We start from the raw sequence: 17,327 nt of genomic DNA on the forward strand, positions 1-17,327 counted from the left end.
ACCTGCATGAGACTGTCTTTTTTTTTTTCTTTGCTTTCTTCTTTGACACAGTTTCAGAGGGGATTTATTGATTATATTTGGAAAGATTAAGAAACTTCTCTCCCCAAATCACGTTTCTGTTGGCATATGAGAGGACTTTGATCAAACAAACAATGAATTGTCTAATACACACAGTTTAAAAAAGTAAATCCTATAAAAGCAGGTTTCAATTGACCTTTTACCTGCGCCTGTTTCTGCTGTGGCAGGTGGAGCCTGCATGAGGATAGTTGCTGTGCTCCTGCGTCTCCAGGTCCTGTTACTGTTCATGTTAAAACTCCTGCTTTTAATGTCAGGTCAAAACCATAACTGATTTTATTGTCATGTAAATGCTATTTTATGTCCTTTTTTTGTGTGTGGGTAAGCACCACAAAGTGAATTTGAAGTCTTCAAGAGAAAGAAAATAAGTAAAGCCTCAAATTTTTTGCCTGTGTTGCAATATTTTAAATGAAAATTATTTTCATCTCCTTAAATCAAGGTTATATTATGGTGCTGTCTTCTGGTGTAGTGTTATGGAGGGAAGGCTTTAGCCCCTGAGATACTTCCCCAGCCTCTTCTACCAGCAGCTTTTACCGTCACCATATTCAAATGTGTCACATCCACCTTTGTGAGGCAACGCTGGGTTTTTCAGGAAGGAAGGCCCTGGTGCAGGTTTGTGATCAAGGGGAGATGCTGGGGGCACCACAGGGGGCACGGGAAGGTGTCCTGCCCTGCCACCCACCTCAAGCCTCTCCTCATCCTCCTGACCTGGAGCCGAGAGTCCTGAGCAAGGCTTTGTATGATGGCAAAAGGGCAGGATCACACAATGCTTGTGACACAGAAGGGTTGAGAATAGGAGGTGCAGTAAGGGAGCGGGAGGAGGCTGGTGGGATCCCCTGAGAGCATCCCACGCTGCGTACAGCACAGGGATGCCCAAAAGAGAAGCCTCAGATATCCTGGTTAGGGGACTTATTTGGCAGGTGGTATGCAATTCACCTGTGATCATCCAATGCAAATGTTTGGGAAGTGCTCTTGCATCTGTTTTGCATGCAAGGAATTGTGTCATACTTAGAGCAAAGCCCAGATTTTCAAACCTACCTGTCCACCAGTGTCCTCATCCAGGGTCCTAGAGGAGCTCTGTGATGGTGAGGAGACCAAGGCTGCTGCACCCAAATCACACAATGGGGACTTATTCTTCCCTCTGCCAGCCCATCCCCACACAAGGGTGGTGGGCACAGGCTGGGGACCAAGATGCTCTTCCCTGCGACTGCTGCTGCAGAGGGACAGAGAGTTAACTCGGGGCTGTGAAGGGCCCTGAACGGGCCACCTGACGTGGCAGGATATGGCTGATGACAAACAAGGGTCACTGATGGGTACATGCTTTTTTGACCTGCCTTAATTTTTCCAGTCAGGCCTTTAATTACCAGGGAAAGGTACAGACAAATGCAAAAATAAAATAATAAAAAAAAAATCCAAAACAAACAAACAAACACCACCAAAAAAAACAACAACAACAAAACCCACCTCAAATAAATTGGTGCTATAGCAAGGCTCTACAAGGAAATACATTTTAGAAAGTTTTTTTTAAAATTAATCAGGATTTGGTTGTCAGGCTAAAACAGACTAAAAATAAACAGCTGTATAGTACTTCATTAAGCTGCCTGCTTGGAGTGATTTTCCCATTGATTAGTCTCAGGGCTAATGCTGGTTCATTCCTCATTTCATTGCTAATTAACATCAGCTCTGCTCCTGACCACTTGACCGCACACTCTCTGTGAACATGTGCTGGTTTGGCAAGTAATAACTTCTCCCTCCTTCTTAAAAGAGAGAATTAAGGGAGAAAATAGCTATCAAGCATTGATCTCTGGCTGCTTCTACTGTAAGGATAGCAAATTGTAAAACCGTATCAGCCTGTACGAAGGGTAATAAACATAGTTTACAGAGCGCAGGAGTTTGATTGAGGAACTATGTAAATACAGATGATGAGCTCAAGCTGCCGTATGAATTGACAGGCTTGGCTTGTCTCCTGTCGGTCGAGTTGATTCAGGCTCTTCTGGGATGCTCGTGGTGCAGATTACCTGACCTGGGGGCTTGCGGCCGCTGGCCATGGGGGACTGGGCTGCTTTTCCACATCTCCACGATGTTCTTGGAGTCTGAATAACGAAATGTGTTGGCAACGGGTACGGCAGGAGCAGGAAACATAAAGCCATAGTTCTAGCTTTGTCAAGCCACTTCCATGCAAGTGGAGCACAGATGAAAATAGGAGAATGAAATACTAGAATTGGCATGAATGCACTCTGACAAAATATCTAACAGCTTTAATGAAATTAGCAGCCTCTGTTCTGGGTGAAAAGGTCAATTTTTACATAAAACCCGAGTAAACCGGCATTTTTGGAAAACATCTACTAAACTTGGCATGGAATAAATAACAATATCACAAAGTCTTGGTTCAATTCCAGATTATAGCATTTTCTTTTAATTGAATTGGGTATTGCATTTCATTTTCAGAAAGTCTTTTTTTTTTTTTTTTAATTCCTACATTTTGTAGCATTCATATCTCAGAACTAATCAGAAACTCAGCCTTCTATAAATCTATCAATCAGGAACAGTCACTGGAGAGAGAGCTTGCCTGACTCATAATCCTTTTCTACCTACTTTTGAGCAGAATCCTAATTCGCTTGTTCATCAATTATATATTTTATATATTTCCACCATTAATTTAATGGATTTAGGGCTCAGTCTTGCAAACACTTTTGCACGTAACTATTCATGCAAGCAGGCTGCTCATATGAGTAAAATTAATCATGTGAGATATTTGTAAGATCAAACTTTACAGTAGTTGTATGTATTCACACACAAGGTCATGGCCTACCTAATTCCCCTTCTTTGATCTGTAGTAACTAAAAGCAGCTTTTACTCACATAAGTTAAAAAAAAAAAATCTGTAGTTAAAATTTTAGTAACTGTGCTAATTATGAAAAGTCATTCCTGTGTTTAAGAATATAAATAAGAAGTTTGGATCAGGAAGAGCTCCCTCCTAATGAAGTATTGCCTGGTTGTTTATGTCATGTGACCTTCATGGATGGTTCTGGAATTGGCCTCAAAGCAGAGACAGAAGCATAGAAAATCCTGTGGTGTTGTCAACTGACTTGAGACAAGGGTAAAACCATATATTGCACAGCAGACTTCATTAGCTGGAAAATGAAAATGGAATTTTGCTTCTTGCTCCCGGGACACATCCAGCATCTACTCTTTCTAAAGAAAGATGCCTACAATATTTTAAACTCTTTTTGTGATACTTCCATTTACAGTCCCAGTCAGAAGCAAAACAAGAAATAAATATTCCCATTAATAACAATAAATAAACAAAATCCAAGACAAATATTTTCTTGGATGCTTTTGAACTGTAAGGAATCCTATTTGAGGGAGTATCTTGGTCTGTCTTTTGCTAGGTCAGTAGTTATACTCTCCTGCTTGCGTTCAGGTATTTTATATTTTGCTTCACTATGGAGAGGTATTAGGTGATGGGTGAAATACGGGTTTACAGGTTCATTGTTGGTATAAAAGCCCCAAAGTTAATTTCTTTCCTCGCTTCTATAGTGGAATAAGCATATCCATGTCCTTATGCACATCTGTATTAGGAGTAAGTGTAGTTCTTTTGCAAGACTGTGTCCAAGCTGCTTGCTGACCACTCTGTGTTGAGTTGAGCTTTCTGGGCTGCCATCACACCTGTGTGGCAGCTTCACCAGCTGTGTGTTGTGGGGAAGCGGTGATGGGCAGAGCCCAGGGCATGGGGACAAGCTCTGGAGCCCACACAGCAGGAGAGGACTCCAAAGGTGACAGAGAGAAAGCCAAGCAAATGAGGGACTTGGAGGGGGTGGGTGCCTGGAGTGTTGCAGATTTCACTAAAGCAGTAAATCTCTCAATGCTTTTTTTTTTACCTGTTACCAAAGCATTTAATAATAAAGTTGAAAGCTGGCTGTTTTGTATTTTTCTTCTTTGCCTCTTAATTCAAAAAAAGTCAAAGGAAGGTGCTAAGACAATTTTAAAAACCCTTATGATGGTAGCATATTTAAAATAAGATCTTATGGGAGGCTGACATGGGTGAAAGAGACTTGGTGATCCTCAGCAGAGGGACTATTTGAGGTATAAACCTTATGATAAAGATGTTTCTTTCTGGCCTTGTTACCCTTCTTAAAAAGAAGATGAGTCCTCGAGTTTTTAGAGTTAAAAGTTACCATCAAGGTCTCATTCATTTGAACTGTAAGTTGGTATATCATGTTAAACAAGCTTTAGTAGCTTCTTGTTTCACTACAGGCTAGAATTTGGTGAATAAAGTATGATTAATAGCTTTTGAAAACCTCTGGATGGACACCCAAAGGAGAGGAATAATACAGTTGCAGCATTACAAGTCAGCAGCATATTAAACATTATTTTTTTCCTAGGAAGGGATTTCCTATAGAGGTCCTGAAGAAAAATAAGTTTCATTAGTCGAGCATCGAGCAGAGATAGAGCAACAGGATTGATTGTAATAAGCCTCTCCTTTTTACTGAAATCCATTACTTTCTGAGCTATTAAGTGATGAAAGGGATTAAGAGAATTAAAAAAAATATAAGCGGGACTGTATTCGTAAATCTAATAAAGTTGATAACAGTACAGCATTTTGTGAAATTTGCATGTGAATTTATAACATCCTAATCCATCGGCAGGCAGCGCTGCGCTGCAGAGGGAAGGGGGTGCACTGTGTATACAGGATAAAAATGCAAGAGCAGAATTTCTGGCCAAGAAGCTTTTTTTTTGCCCTTTTTTTTTTTCTTTTCCATATGGATATCCATATGTTTTATCATGCATTCCATACTTTTGGTGCCAGGATCCATATGTTTAGCTTTTGCTCAAATAAAAGACTAAAATCATTCTTCATTATCTCTTTCTTCCTAGCTGGTGTTTTTGTAGACATAACCAAATGTGATGCTAGATGTTTGAGGCATACCCAGATAGGATGCAGTTGGATCTCATCAGAGGTATTTAAAACCAGTACCTGGGGAGTTCAAGGGCTGGATTATCTTCTGAGTATAATGCCCCTTGACAGTGTTCAAACAATGCAGGGGGTGCTATCATCTGATCGCAATGTCCTGGCAAGGCTTTTTACCCTATATCAGAGGAGCTCCTTTGGGAGCAACAATGAGAATTTTCCTCCTTTTTATTTTATTTAATTCTCAACTTGCACCTCTGCCTCTGTGCTGCTGCTGAGGTGTGTGTGAGGGTGAGATGAGATGACATGATGAGCTTTATTTTACTTCTTGCCTTTTCTGCTTGCCCAAGGCCTGCAGTTGGTAGAATAGCAGCAGAATTTAGAAGTGCTGATATAGAGAATTTGGAGTTGGCGTAAAGATGGTGCATCACCATCTCCTTGATATGACCCAGTCTGCTCTGTGCCAACCAGATATCACTCACTGAGAATTGTGCCTAATAAGATTTTATTTTTCCTTTGCTCTCCCTTCACCCTCCCTTTTGATGGAAATGTTAATATAATGCTTACAGAGGTGTAAAACATAATTTGGTGTCCATGTTTAGACCTTAAAATAGGTACCAAGTAACCATCAATAGTAAAAACTTCACGTTGTGTCTCCAGTTGGAACCCATCTTCACTTGGACTTGCAGACCTTCTTTTCTGGGACAGCATGTGGCAGAAAAGCAGCTGTGGTGTGTGCATTTACTTCCCTTGGGAGTCTGATTGCCTGCCAGCAGGTTCTGACCATCCTATGGCTATTGCATTTTTAAATTGCAGAAAGGGTGAGGAAAACCCTGTAATCTTGAATAGGAGAAAATTAGGATAGTCATAATTACAAGCATTACAGTACACAGTTTCAAAATAAAGGCAGCAATGTGAATATTTTATTCACAGTTCCTGCCTCTAGCCCATGAAATGTAACCCTAAGGTAGATTTGGAGTAATTCTTTTTATCCTCTGCATTACTAACAATAATAGACATTATTGTGAAAGGTTAACAAACATTGTGCATTGCAGCTATATTATCTTTCACATGGAAGAAAGAAAAGGCAACTGCCTTCTCTGAATAAACCAAACAGTAACCTTTTGGCTTTAGAGAGGAGACAATCAGTGGCATAAGAACCCCACAAAAGCAGCTGCATCTCAGATAGACTCATTACATGAATTTTGAAGTTAACCCCACTCTCATCAGAGACAAAAGCAAAACTTGCCACTGTTATCATTCAAAGCAGACATGGCTCCTGATATTATCTGTACAGAAGCTATAGAGAAACGTAACCTTTCTTTTGAGATCTACTTGTAAAAGTATCATCCATCTGAGGTTAAATTGAGTTTGCATTTCTGTGGAAATAATCCATCCTGTTTGAGCTCTACCTTTCGCTTCCAGGTATGGCTCCGGCAAGATCAGTAGCAGGTTTGTAGCAAGGTGCCAGTCATGAGCTACCTCGTGGGTCTTGATTGATAATGCAGTGAGCTGCTATTCAAAAGAGATAGCTCACAAGGCATGCCCCACGCATGGTGGCCTTCTGTATGCAGCAGTTCCTGGGCATGATGGTCAGGCATTCTGGTGGTACCTTCCTGGCTGCCTGGCCCCACATGACATCCCCACTAGAGATGTCTTGGTGTGAAGAGCTGGTATTTTGACCCCCAAGTTGGCAAGAGGTTGACAGTCACCTACCCATTATATTCATATGTGGAGGACAGATTCTGTGCTAAATGCAACTCAAAGCTGTTTGTCCAGAGAAATTATGAGTGACACTTTTTCTCCTGATTCATTTGTAAAAATCCTCTGCCTTTTTTTTTTTATTTCTTTCCCCTCTCAGCCAGCATTTGAATACCAAATTGAGCTAATTTTAAGATTCCTCAGGGCAGTGGCACTGCATTCCTTCCACTCTGCTATTCCTTACCACATTACCTCACCACATCAGCACTCGTATCTCCCGCTGATGGCATCCAGTTTCCATTCCATTCACAGTGGCCAAGGATCATATCTCTGATCCACTTAGAAACACAATGATCTCTACCCCTGAGAATGCAAACGCTTTCTCAGTCAAATCTATTGATCTACAGAGCTCTATTTCTGGCTTTCCATTCACTCACTCAATGTTTGGGATGCTGCATATTCTTTCTGGGGAAAGAGTTAAGTTGGTTACTAGGAACTCGATGAAGAATGTTTCTGCAGAATCCAAAGATAGATGTGATCTCCTATATATGCTTATGTCTCTACAAATACTACACTTAACTGAGGAAAATGAAAAACCACAGGCAGCAGCACACCAGGTTCTGTGACAATGACAGACCCAGGTGTGCTATCATGTTTTTATCCCAAGCTGATTCACTGAGAGTGCTGATGTTGAGATGGGCAAGCACATACTGACTTCTGCAAGGGAAGAAGTAAACGTTTTAGACATGATCTTCAGACCAGGAGGGTTTACGATCTAAGCAGAAGAGATGAGACCAACAGGCAAGGGCATTGCATGTGCAGAGTGACATGGTTTGACAAACATACAAAATCCATGAAAGCACTTCAGGGGAAAAAAAAAAGACATTTTTTCTCAAGAGCCTTGCTGCTGTGGAGCTTGGCTCCTGAGGGCTTGACTCTGGGCTATCTCAGAAATGTAGTTATGAAGAAAAGTAGAGATTTGTGGGGTGAGTATTACAGCCTCCCTGTGCAGATTATGTATTGAAACAGGCTTTTCCAGGAGCCAGGCCCAATGAGTGCTTCAAAGGGTCCTTAGGAATTCTTCTTTTGTCACTGGTAGCACAGGCTATAGAGCAAATACACCTACATGCTCAACTTTGGCCTTGTTGGTGTTCCAGAGATGTTCAACATCACCCCTAAGTGGGATTTTGGTTCTGAAAACAGGGGATTTTAAGGATTTTGGGGTATTTCTGAACATTGACCTTGAACTCATGTTTAAAAGAAATCCAGGCACCATGATGTTGAGTGAGCTATGCCTGAGTTAATTTCATTATCTAGATCTTAGACAATTTTCAAAATATTGCCTGTAATTCATGTCTTCTGGGTTCCAGCTGAATGCCCTGTTTTCTCTACTTCTACATGACAAATGAAACCACTGTTTCTGTGTGAAGTTTTTTTAACTACAGATACTAGGTTACTAGTTGGTCTAAGAGGAGACTTTTATTGTTTAACACTCAGACTGCTGGGGCCAGAGTAGCTAACGTGGTTTGGTCCTGATTGTGTCACTCGCTCTATACCTAAAGGGGTTTCCCATCACTCATTGTGTTCAGTTGAGTAACTGATGCCTTATAGGTAAGATAGGAAGGGATGGGAAAGGTCCCAGGTGAAATAATTCTGGGGTTGATGGTTGTGATTACATACAATTATAATCTTTCTTAGTATATCTATGAAGTGTACTGATGCATGAGAGAATTTGACTTGTGTAGGAGAATTAAATTTTCACACAGAAACTTACTCTGAATTTAAACAGATATTGGCTCCCAATGTGCAGGATGAGTGGGCAGTCTGTGGTGAGCTACCTTGCTTCACTTTCTGCATTAGCCACAAAAGCTTTCTTCCACTTCTTTTTTTGAGCTTTTCCTGCAAAGACAGGTAATAACAAACAACTAGTGCACTTCTTTGTGAGTCTCCCGTGTAGCCAGCTCCTCTGACGGTTCAGCATGTTTGTCGGCATTTCCAAATTTAAATTGAAAGAGGGGCAGGAAGTATCTCTTTCCTGATCAAAAAATGCAGAAAAAATAGTTTAAAACATGAACACTGAAATTAATATACAATGTAATGTCCTTATCTTGATATTTCATTGCCTTTACAGTAATAATTTAATTTAATGTTCTGAACCTCCAGGGACATAATAGGGCATGGATGAACCTTGCTTACAAACCTGAAATGGGCTTGTACACATATATGTGCAGAGGTAAAAGCTCCCTCTCTCTTTATCTTTCCAGCAGGTACAAACCATTGGTCATCTTTGATTCCTGCAGAAACTGGGGGAACGGGTGGATATCCTTTAGTTAAAGCCCAGAGCTGCTTGTCCAAGGCTTTGATAAATCCAGTCTTGACTGTAAGTCCTGTACCTCAGCTGCCTTCTCCCAGCAAATTACACAGGTTGTAACTCTTTGGCATAAAATAAGAAAGGCTAAACACTTTGAAGATTTTATTGCTTTGTTTTTCAGTCCTTGCTCCTAATACACTGTTTACTAATGCCTTTCCTTCTGAAAGAGAGTGTGTTGACCTCTTTCCATCTACCTCCCTTATCTGTATGTGCATGTAGCACATCTAAGCTCATGACACCAGTAGGTCTCACTAGATGAGAGTGTCTTTTCTAGTGGGTTATCATGACATGCCCACCACCAAAAAGGTTTCTGTACGAGTTCGGGCAGTGGCTTTATAAGTTTTCAAGCCTCCCTCTTCCCAGCCCTTCTGTCTTCCAGTTCCAAGTAAAGAATGTCAGGGGGCAAATGTGCCCCTACTGGTAGATGTGTAGCACCCCAGTTATGAGGTTTTGTTTTGTTTTTTTGCCAGCTACTTGACATTGTTTTACAGCTGGACTGTGCGGCTATTTCCAAAAGGCTCAGCTAATTCTGTTGTCCGCTTTTTATCAAGGAAATTCTTGAGAAACCACAATGAAGCAGCTGTAACCCTGGCAATGCTTACAAATGCCACCAAAAATAGAAATCGGTGCTTCATGCATTTTCTTAATGAGGGTATAGGGTTGTGTTTTTTTCGCTGTGGTCCTTGACACCTAGCCAAGTTAGGGCTTGGCTCTAAATGTTTAGTGCAAGCTTTATAAATAGCCTTAGATCGACTGGGCATTTCTTTTCCCAGTGGCGTGCCCTCTCCTGGCTGGTCCTTCTCGGGGTATTTGCAATGAGCCTTTTAGGCCACAGTTGCCAAATACTTCAGGGGAGGTGCTGATCACCTTGGTTCCCTGTTGGCTTTGAGGATGAGGCTCAGCATCTTGCAGAGTTAGGCCCGTAAGATTTTGTTATTAATAACTGCCTTCATGTTCATTTTGCTTTCAGAGATTTGGCTTTCAACCATCGGTGAAAGTGTTCCTATAACTGGATTTTTATGCTGTTTCTGTACAAATGGAAACTCTGGGTTTATTTTCCAACTCAAACAGGAATTTACAAATGTGGGGTTCTTCTGTGGCACTTAACAGGGTTAGTAAATGGGTATGAAACACACTGATGCTGGGATTTCACAATGTTCCTACAGGCTGAAGAGAGATGAGGGAAGATTAATTAAAACTTTGGGAAAGTTCAGTCAACAAACTAAGAAGTGCAGACATACTGATTTATAAAGATACTATAACTTTTAAACATGTACTTTCAATCTGAAGGACTGCAGTAGGGATTTAAAATATGACTATTTAATTTTTTAAAATTACATAAATTAAGTGAACAGCCCATTAATGGGATGCCATCAGGATCACATGGCCGATTCAGTTCAAGTTATATTATCTTGCTGGCCAGATTTGAATAAGAATTAAGAAATTACTATTCAAAGTAGTATGGGACATTGATCCTCATTCACAATGAAATTCGTCACCATAACTACCTGGAATTCCACTGCTTTCACAGGGGTGTTCCACTGAATCTTCTTTATGGAGCAACTAGAAGGGAATTGTATTAGTCAGAGGAAAAAAGCTGCTAATTAGTTGTTCTGCCTACATATTAAATGAAGTCTTGTCTTGCAGAGAGTTCACAGATAAGCAGCAAGACATGTCTAATGAATGGTAACCCAGATCCATTAGACAGTGAACTTCCTCCAGTTGTCCATCGCTTGACTAAAGGTTCACCTCAGGGGCTATTTATCTGTCCCAATGAGAGGAGCTTGGCTTTATTTAGCAGCTGATACTTCATGTTCAAACTTGGCAAATCAAAGCATGTGTACTAGGGTTAACCAAGCTGGGTGATATGCTTTAAGGGTAAGTTGTTCTCAGTGAAATATCTTCCAGAGACTCGGTTAAACTAAGTAACTAGAATTTGCCATTATGTACAACTATTTAGTTACTTTTCAGTTTTGGAAACCTGTTGGAAAAGAAACTAAAAAATATTAACTTAGTTCAGTGCTATATCAAGAACATGCAAAGAGTAAAACAAAAAGCTGCTACAAATGATCAAGCAACTTGTGTTACACTTTAAAGAAACACAGTCAACATTATTAATCTTAACTACATTCAGTTTGATTTATAAATATTAATTTTACCAAGCAGCAGCATTTTTCTTGACTTCATGGCAGTGCATTTCAGGTCTAATTTCTGTAATAATTAAAATGTGGATATCAGAATCTAATTCTGCTTTTACACCTTTTATTTTTTTTTTCTCCAATTTAACTCCATTGACTTGCTGCTAATTTACTCTGGCATAAACATGAGACTACTAGGCTCAGCAGTTCAGCATGTTGAGATCAAAACCTTTTAAAACCTTCCACTGACAGAGAACACTTGGAATGGCAGATGCTGAGTATTTGCATTGTTAAGCATTTACAAAATGTGATAGTTTTATATAAATACCTAAAAAGGGCTCCACCAGATAAGTTATACATCCACATGTCAATTGAAATTAGCATTCTGGAGTTTGCAGTCCACAGAAAGAATTGTAGTAGATGGTGATGAATATTTGCATTGCTCACTGTTACCCGATGTTTCACAGACTGGTACCTGTATCTGGTGCAACACAGATGGTTTCCTTTGAAAAGACTGGCAAAAAATTTATTCATGTTACTTTTTTATGATTTTTTTTTTTTTTCTGCACCTGGGCTCCCCTAAGGTCACAAATTACTATCATAGGCTTTTTTTCTTCTTTTTGCTTATAATGATTAGCTACAGTAAGAGTGTGTTATCAGGGAGTAGTGTCAGCATGACTGTCAGTTTCGGTAATCCATTTTAAATAACCACAAACAAAACATAAAAAGTGTCTGTGTAATGAAGTTGAGCAATCTACCACTCACTGATGGTTACCTATGTTCTTTGATAAGAAATAAAACTGTGCTGCTTTTTTTCTTTTTTTTAAATTCTGTAGCATTCTTGCATATCTTTTCACTGCCACCATCTTACCAGCAATGTAATGGGAAAGGGACTTCTTATGGGTTTTATAGGTATGATGAGAAGCAGAAGAGCCTAAAACCTCAGGGGAAAGACTAGACTTCTAAGATTTTAATTCACATTTGTAGTCCCAGTTAATTCAGAGAAACTTCTTAGAGAAGCACCTAGTGATGATCTGAATTTAACCAAAAATCTAAGCCATTTGATTTAGTTGTTGTGATGAAATTGATATTGAATAATATTTTTTTAAACACAATATTTAATTTCACTTTAGAAGGTTACTTGGTACTGGTGTTCTGGTCTTGACATGTAAATTCCAAGTGAGCAGAAGGTCGTAGATAAGGATGACAGTGGGGCTGTGCTCTGCTATCTTCAGGTGATAACAGAGAGGAAATTTATACCCTGAAAACTCACAATTTCCTGGTGTAGCATAAACTACAACCAAAGGCTTAAAAACTAAACTTATATTACTCGTCTCTCTTTGTAATCACTTAAGCTGTAAACGTGAGCTTGAATTTTACTTGATGAGCTGCTGCAGTGCAGTGAATTGCTAAGTCCTGTGCTGGCCATGCACTGGTGTAGGTATATGCTTTATATGGTGGGAGGCTGATTTGGAAAACCAGGATACATTTCTTGGGAAAGAAGCAAATCAAGGAGGATGATGTGGGATCTGATGATGAGCACAACATACAGTTATTTTTTGTGTGACTGTAAACATTAGCTGGAAGAAATGAAATGTCCATTGAGCTGGTCATATGACAGCAGCCTGAGAGTTGTTTGGTGGTTGTTTTTTTTTTAAGTATCATGAAGTGTTATTGTTTAAAGTGTAGTAGCAACTAGAGACATGGGTGCCTTTGTTCTAAGCAAAATGTGGGCATATATCAAAATTATTTCTACCATACAGTGACTCAGCTGTGACTGATTTTTGAAAGGAGGTTTTATGAAATTCCTGTAGTTTGCTGCTCTATTGCTTTTTTTTCTTTAAAGATTTCAGTTTTCACTGTCTTTTGAATACTCTCATCCTGTCTACAGAGTTTTGCTCATCTGGCCAAGGAAGAGAAACACTTCAGTGTGTTTTGTGTGACTAATGACAATTAACAATCAAAATTGAGAATAAATTTGTTGCTGGATCTCATCCTCATTAACAAGGAGGGTCTGGTTGAAGCAGTAGAGGTTGAGGGCTGCCTTGGCTGCAGTGACCATGAGATGGTGGAGTTCAGGATCTCATGTGACAGGAACAGAATACCAAGCAGAATTGCAACCCTGGACTTCAGCAGGGCAAACTTTGGCCTTTTCAAACAATTGCTAGGGGAAATCCCATGGCAAGGATGCTTGAAGGTAAAGGGGCCCACGATAGTTGATTAGCATTCAGGGATTCCTTCTACGAAGCTCAAGATGAGAGCATCCCGACACGTGGGAAGTCAAGGAAGGGAGCCAGGAGACCTGCGTGGTTAAACAGGGAACTGCTGGGTAAGCTCAAGTGGAAGAGGAGAGTTTGCAGGTCATGGAAGGAGAGACTGGCCACTTGGGAAGAATATCAGGCTGTTGTCAGAGGGTGTAGGGAGGCAACTAAGAAAGCTAAGGCCTCCTTAGAATTAAACCTTGTGAGAGGGGTCAAGGACAACAGAAAGAGCTTCTTCAAGTACATGCAGATAAAACTAACACCAGAGGCAATGGAGGCCCACTGGTGAATGGGGTGGGTGCCCTGGTGACAGAAGATGCAGAGAAGGCAGAGTTACTGAATGCCCTGTCTCTGTCTACACTGCCAGAAGCTGTCCTGAGAAGCCCCGTATCTCTGAGGCCCCAAAGGAGGGCAGGACAATGGAGGAGTTTGCCTTGGTTGATGAGGACTGGGTTAGGGAGCAATTAAGCAATCTGGACATCCATAAATCCATGGGCCCAGACGGGATGCACCTGCAGATGCTGAAGGAGCTGGCTGAGGTCATTGCTAGGTCACTCTCCATCATCTTTGCTAAATTGTGGGAAACGGGAGAGGTGCCTGAGGACTGGAGGAAAGCAAATGTCACTCCAGTCTTCAAAAAGGGCAAGAATGAGGACTTGGGTAACTATACACCGGTCAGCATCACTTCCATTCCTGGAAAAGTGATGGAAAAACTTATGCCTGGTGCCATCTCAAGGCACATCAAGGATAAGTGGGTCATTAGGGGCAGTCGACATGGCTTCACCAAGGGGAAGTTGTGCTTAACCAACCTCATAGCCTTTTATGAGGACATAACGAGGTAGATAGATGATGGTAAAGCAGTGGATGTGGTCTACCTTGACACCAGTAAAGAATTTGACACAGTTTCCCACAGCATCCTGGCTGTTTAAATGAGGAATTGTGGACTGGATGATCGGGTAGTGGACTGTGAACTGGCTGAAGGAAAGAAGCCAGAGAGTCGTGGTCAATGGGGCAGAGTCTGGTTGGAGGCCTGTATCTAGTAGAGTCCCTCAAGGGTCAGTACTGGGACCAGTACTATTCAATATATTAATCAGTGACTTGGATGAGGGAATAGAGTGCACTGTCAGCAAGGTTGCTGATGACACCAAGCTGTGAGGAGTGGCTGTCATGCTAGAAGGCTGTGCTGCCATCCAGAGACCTGGACAGGCTGGAGGGTTGGGCAGGGAAAAATTTAATGAAATATAACAAGGGCAAGTGTAGAGTCTTGAATATGGGCAGGAACAACCCCAGGTTCCAGTATAAGTTGGGGAACGACCTATTAGAGAGCAGTGTAGGGGAAAGGGACCTGGGGGTGCTGGTGGACAGCAGGATGACCATGAGCCAGCACTGTGCCCTTGTGGCCAAAAGGCCAATGGCATCCTGGAGTGTATTAGAAGGGGGTGGTTAGTAGGTCGAGAGGGGTTCTCCTGCCCCTCTACTCTGCCCTGGTGAGACCGCATCTGGAATATTGTGTCCAGTTCTGGGCCCCTCAGTTCCAGAAGGACAGGGAACTGCTGGAGAGGGTCCAGCACAGAGGCACAAAGATGATGGAGTGGAGCATCTCCCTTATGAAGAAAGGCTGAGGGAGCTGGGGCTCTTTAGCTTGGAGAAGAGGAGACTGAGGGGTAACCTCATTAATGTTTATAAATATATAAAGGATGAGTGTCACGAGGATGCAGCCAGGCTCTTCTCGGTGACAAGCAGTGATGGGACAAGGGACAATGGATACAAACTGGAACACAAGAGGTTCCACTTAAATATGAGAGGAAACTTCCTCTCAGTGAGGGTAAAAGAACACTGGAACAGGTTGCTCAGGGAGGCTGTGGTGTCTACTCTAGAGGCATTCAAAACCCACCTGGACACCTTCCTGTGTAACCTCATCTAGGTGTTCCTGCTCCAGTGGGGAGATTGGACTAGATGATCTTTCGAGGTCCCTTCCAATCCCTAACATTCTGTGACTCTGTGAATTTACGTTAGTTTGTTAAAAAATAACACAGATAAAACTAAAGAAGGAAAAAAAAGGACAAATTACTTCAGACAGATGCGTTATACAAACTAGCTGTTTAGAAGCTGTCTTGCAAGCCTTCTGTCTATTCTTCAGATGACTGGATTTTTCTTCGTGCCTGCCTCTCATTTTAATTTTTCCTGTCTAATGGAAATGTAAAATGAGTTTATATGACACCAGGATGGCAAACCTACATAGTTCCCCTATTCTCAAGTCTCCTGTTGTACATGGATCAAGGGTAGTATTTGGCCTCAAGTACCAGGAACTGTAAAGGCAATTTTCCTACTTCAGAAATTAGTATCTAAGCAAGATGTGTGGTTTTGTGTTTCATTTTTTTTTTTTTTTCTTCTTCTTTTGAACATACATAGAAATGCTTTGGTATGCAAGAACCATGTTAATATAACTGTGATTTGATCACAGTTCCTGTTGCAGCACTCCCCTTTGAAAAATGCATTGTAAGAGTCTCTTTTTTTGCTTTTGTTTACTGCCAACCTGTGTTGGATCACATAGCTCTGGAGAAGAAAAAAATAATTTAAATTTTACTTTGCATTTGTAGATTTTCTGTTGTTTAGAGCTTGGGTTCAAGACAGTATTTAGGCTCGTGTTTAGGCTGCCTTCAGTTCAGGTGGGAGCACAAGGCTGTGCTCATCTCCAGTGCTACTCGGCATAAGCTGAAATGTTGCCTAAATTCAAAGCTCTTTCTTGCAATGGCACTGACTGCAAGGGAAGCTGGAACATGGGGCGACTCTGCTTCCCAGCCTACCTCCTGTTTGCTGCAGGAATTGTGGAAAACTTGCTGCTGGGCCTCATTTTGTTTGCCAGTAAAGCCTGTGGCAGGGTTCCCAGTGCCTCACTGGTGGTGATGGTGGTGGTGTCACTGCACGGAAAGGAGGGACCCATAACAAAAGGGGGATGGTGCCTTCCTTCTGCTGGGGCTGTGTTAGTGCAGCAGTGGCACAGCAGCTGTCCTTTTTAAACAACTCTATTTTTTTTTTATTTAGTTTTTCTCCCCTCCTGTAGAGTAAGCTGACCAGATTTGCAGTTTATAAAACTGGGACAGCCTAGCAGGGGATAGGGTTGTCCACAAACCATCTTCAGGGGATAATAATATCCATCAGAGAATGACTGCCACGACAATTGCAGAGAGGGGCAAACTGCCGTGTGCGTGTACCCACGCAACAAACAGTTTCCTGAAAGACAGAAGGACCGGGCAGGCTCCTGCCTTGGGTGCTGGCTCTCCTTAGAGCTGGAGCAAAGCGCTTCCCCAGCAACTGAGCTCTGAACAACATGCTCCTGTAAACTCTTCACCTCGGTATTGTTTAGAGAGAAGAAGGGCTGCAAGAATTGGTTTAAATAAATAAACAGAGCTAGCAAGGATCCTTTCAAGCTCCAGGTTTGCAGCTAGAAGTAAAATATTGTGGATAATGAAAAGAAATTGCTCTCATACGAGCAGTGTTTTTCTTCTTGCGCTGTGGATCTCTCTTTGTACCAGGCACCCAAGTGCGGCTCCTCCGATTTCTTCTGGCTCAGCTGGTCCCAGGGAGCCGGGGTTAGTTGACATTGGGGACGTGCTGCGGGGGCTGCCTGTTTGATCTGGCTCTTCCCGAGAGGCCAGATTAGTGGGGTGCAGCGAGGGCAGGCAAAGCCACGGTGCCGCGGGCGTTTGAAGGTTTGTTAATGTAGCTGCTGGATGAAGAGCGACAACTGCATGAAACCTTCTGCAGGTTCATATGCTCACCACTAGCATTCAAGGGGAAAGGTTTTTCCCTGTGTATTTTAAACTGATGTGTAGAGAAAACGAAACACAATTTGAAACAACCTTTGTT

At 41.6% G+C, this 17,327-nt stretch overlaps 1 protein-coding gene across 9 annotated transcripts in view; it reads left to right on the forward strand.

Annotated features, from left to right (window-relative positions):
• ESRRG (estrogen related receptor gamma) overlaps positions 1-17,327 on the forward strand; it is a 404,778-nt gene that overhangs the window by 130,389 nt on the left and 257,062 nt on the right. For 2 of the 9 annotated variants that reach the window (XM_082049948.1, XM_082049955.1), the window contains one exon: positions 8,952-9,067. The exons of the other annotated variants lie outside the window; for them this stretch is intronic. The gene's annotated coding sequence lies outside the window, so the exon portion shown is untranslated. Of the gene's footprint in view, positions 1-8,951; positions 9,068-17,327 lie in introns of those variants that run through there. 9 annotated transcript variants of the gene reach the window in all.

Source organism: Streptopelia decaocto, assembly GCF_964273445.1.
Source record: "Streptopelia decaocto genome assembly, chromosome: 3".
NCBI lineage: Eukaryota > Metazoa > Chordata > Aves > Columbiformes > Columbidae > Streptopelia > Streptopelia decaocto.